The sequence below is a fragment of the Triticum dicoccoides genome, chromosome 7B (genome assembly GCF_002162155.2).
Source record: "Triticum dicoccoides isolate Atlit2015 ecotype Zavitan chromosome 7B, WEW_v2.0, whole genome shotgun sequence".
NCBI lineage: Eukaryota > Viridiplantae > Streptophyta > Magnoliopsida > Poales > Poaceae > Triticum > Triticum dicoccoides.
In genome coordinates, this window is record NC_041393.1 from 8568621 (window position 1) to 8572726 (window position 4106).

Here is a 4106-nt window from a genome sequence, read left to right on the forward strand (position 1 = left end):
GATGGGCGTGGCGGCGTTGGGGCCCTTCTTCCCCCTCTGCTCGTGGGGCGCCGGCGCGGGCGGCTTCCTCGAGTGGCGGCGCTGGACGACCGCGGGGCTCAGCGGCGGGCTCGCGGGGCGGTTGGGTGGCCAGCTGGTGGCGACGCCCCCGCGTCCTAGATCCAGCGCGCGGCGGGGTGGCTGCGGCGCTCCCGTCTCGGGAGGTGGCACGCGGACGGCCTCCTGCTGGATCCGGCCGGATCAGGCGGTGGCGGTCTGCCGACGACGCGTGGCTTTGGTGGTGCGTATTGAGTTGCATGCACCAACTAGTTCAACTCAAAAGCTTAAGCTGATGAGGAAAGGTGGACAGTTCACTTATACTCCAACACTCCCCTCACGTGCAGGCTCCCTCAAGCCGCATACGTGGTTATTAGAGTTGGTTATAATTATTTTAATAAACACACCCGCCAGGATTCGAACTCGAGATCTCTGGCTCTGATACCATATTGAGTTGCATGCTCCAACCAGTTCAACTCAAAAGCTTAAGATGCTGAGGAAAGGTGGACAGTTCACTTATACTCCAACAATGCGTGCCCGGAGGCTCCGGCGCTTGGAGCTCACCGGGCGACGCGGGTAGGCAGCGGCCTAGCGTGGCCGTTGCTCCGGCCGTGGCCGGCGGCATGGTGGTGGCCTCCCGATGTCATGGCGGCTTCTCGGTGGCTCGGCGGATCTGCCTGCGGCGGCGGCCGGCTTCTCCAGCGTCTGCTCGTCTATGTTCAGACCGTTTTGGCCTTCGCCCCATCTCCTCGTCGCCCGAGTGCTACTTCCATCAAAGGGCTGACCCTCTCCCAGCTGCGGTCCATTGCTCGTCTCGCCCTCGGTGCAGCAGGACCGAGCTCGTCTCGCGCACAGTGCAGTAGGACCGAACTCATCTCGCGGACGGTGCAGCAAGACTGACCTCGTCCCCCTCACGGTGCTGCAGGACCGAGCTCGTCTCGCGCTCGGGGTTGCAGGACGGGTCGATGGATGCCCGTGTTGGCCGGCCTATTGCGTCTCGATGCTGGGGGTCGCCCAGGGATGCAAAAGGTGGGACCTTTCCGCCCATCTCTTTAGTTGGGGTAGCGGCGGGTCTTGGGTGAGGTGGTGTCAAGTTCTTGGATGTCGGGGCGGCGGCCCTGGTGGAGGTAGCGCGGTGCTCTTGGGCAGAGACCATGGCTTGGTGCTACCCGGTGGCCATGATCGTGTGGGCGGCGTGGTAGCGGGGGTGTGGCGTTCAGTGGCGGTGAGTGTTGGTCGGGGTGAAAACCTGTTCTATATTCAGACGGACCGGCGGCGGCGAAGCTCGTTCCCTTCTTGAAGGCGCCATCGCGGCTCTCACGGCCCTATCATGCGGCTCCAGGGAACTCTGATCCTCGGATCGGGCGGTGGTGGCGCTCCGGTGTCGTATCCTTCCTGAAGGCGCCGCCTTGCAGTCCACGATTCATCGTATGCGGCTTCATCTCTTCGTGGTGGTAGCGCTAGGGGTGGTGTTGCTGCTCTCAGCGCCTATGTTTCTTGCCCTGGGTGTGTGTGGTGGTGGCGTGCGTTTGTACCGGGTGATGTTGATCTTTACTTTATATATAAAGCGGGGCGGAGGCCTTTTTTGGTAGCCTGGTGATACCACTCTGCGTATAGTCCATGCCATCGGAGCTGCTATCTGAATTTGCGAGCCCTGGTGACGCACCTTGCTCCGAGGCGGTACCATCTTCCCTGTCCGCGGATTGCGCAAGGATTCTTAGGCTGGTCACAATGGGGATGAACTTAGGAGTAACATCACACACTCCAATACAACTTTACTTATGTGGAACATATTTAATGAAGAGATAGGTGCTTGTTGTAACTAGCTAAGTTAACGAAACATCACACACTTCAAAAAACAATGAGTCTGTAACCTAATAAATACATCGTTGTATGACACTACATAGATGTTCTTACCCACTATGGAGGTAGTAACATAGTCTAGGAAAGTGTGTAAGTTACTAGCTTATGTTCTTGCCCATTGGGACCAGCCTTAGGTGGAAAGTGACACGGACCTCTACAATTCACTAATTAATGACTCTGATATCTTATATAAGGCGAGGCCGGGCTAGTCGGTAAAACACATCTTAGAGAATATTTAATCCATTGATATTTTACCTGTACTTTGTACACACACCAACATAATATACACAAGCAGGACATACGGTATTATCTCATTCGTGAGAGCCCAAACCGAGGTAAAACCTTGTCCCTATTACCATTGTGCCAAGTCGCCTAGCTAGAATACCCTACCAAGGGATTTGTCGGAATTAGCTCTGACAGGTGCAATTCTGCATGAACCACTGTTATGCTTCTCCCTGGAAAGGACGAACTATTTGACCGAAGTAAAGCATGAGTTAGTGCAGTTTGAAGCACGAGTTAGTACAGTTTTGAACCACGTTAATACAATTTTGGAGCACAGATTTCGCCTGAAAAAAGTTTGTCCAAACCTATCGCTATGAGATTAGTTTTGAAGATCTTGATGTAGGAATGTAATGACCAAAGTAGTTCGTAATTTGGACGCGCATATAAGATATAAATCATATAAAAATTGAATCTACGAAAACAACACAAATAAACCAGCCCATCTCCGGCCCGCTGACAGGACGAGCGAGTCGGCTCAATCCCTTTCCTTTCTCTCCCAGTCGCCGCTCCCTGCTTCCTTCGTCCGTCGCTGCAGTCGCCGGCCCCAACCCCCTCGCCCGCCACGACGGAGGACGCGGGCGCCCCTGCATCACCTACATCGAGCAGGTTGGCTTCCTCCACCGCTTCGTGGCCTCCCCGCTCATCCCCTCCTTCTCTACCTCTAGCGCCGTCCTCTCCTTCATCACGCGCAACCACCTCCGTGTTTCCCATCACTAGTGATCTCCCTCCCTAAACACCCAAGGCATATCCAAATATGAGCAACCCTAAGTGAATTATTGCTAATAAACCATGACAAAGAAGTTATTTATAAGTCAAGGTATTATGTTGTAGTGCAACTCTGCTTAAGATTTTATCGTGCTACCAATACACTAAGACACCTCTAAAACAACATTTTATGTGTGTGCATCAGAGGTGACAAGTGCATAAGAAAGAGAATGCCACCAAAGTCCATGCCAAAGCACCGACCATAGAGGGCCACAATTCGCTTGACCGCTCCATCGCAAGGCGACCACGGGTAACCACCAACATGCCAAAAAAATTGTGGGACCAATTAGAGACAAGGAGATGTGGTTTGGGTGACACCTAACCAGAATGATACGCCCATTTTGCATCACTATTTATTAGTATAAATTGCTCATTATAAAAGATATTTTGCACATTATCACATCAATCTAATGTCTTTTTTCTCTAAATTTTCATGTTGTACCGGAGGAGGGAATCATGTCAAAAGACTGTAGGAAAGCAGCAAAACAAGGATTTGCAAAAAAAAACTCAATTTTTCAAAGACCAAAAAATAAAATAATAATAGTTTGGGAGCTTTCATGTGGGAAGAGAGCCAAGTGTCCCTATGCCCACCTGGCCCCACAACATGACTTAGCCTGGTGCCGCGTGGGGCCCATAGTGCCACTACTGGAATCCAGTTATTTGCCTTCTGCCAGTTCTTTGCCGTCAGCTGGCTGACGGCAAAGAAGGTCTTTGCCGTCCGCTTACATAGAACGGACGGCAAAGAACTGACTGATGGAGAAGAAGGTCTTTGCCATCAGCCAGTTCTTTGCCGTCAGTTGGCTGATGGCAAAGATTCTTTGCCGTCAGCTGACGGACGGCAAAGAGGGAGGTGGGCCCCACTAAAGAGCAGCTAAGAAAAAAACTAACGGACAGCTCTTTGCCGTCCACTAGCGGACCACAAAGGGGGCGGACGGCAAAGGGATTAACCTAACTAACGGCTGCCCCCACTCCGCCCATCCCTCTCTCTCTTTCTCTCTCTCTCTCTCTCTCTCTCTCTCTCTCTCTCTCTCTCTCTCTCTCTCTCTTTCTTTCCGCGCGCCTCTCCCTGACGAGACCACCGCCGCCCCCACCACCCGCCGTCGTCCCGACCAGCCGCCGCCCTCTTGCCCCGTCGCCCCACCACCCGCCGCCGCCCTCTC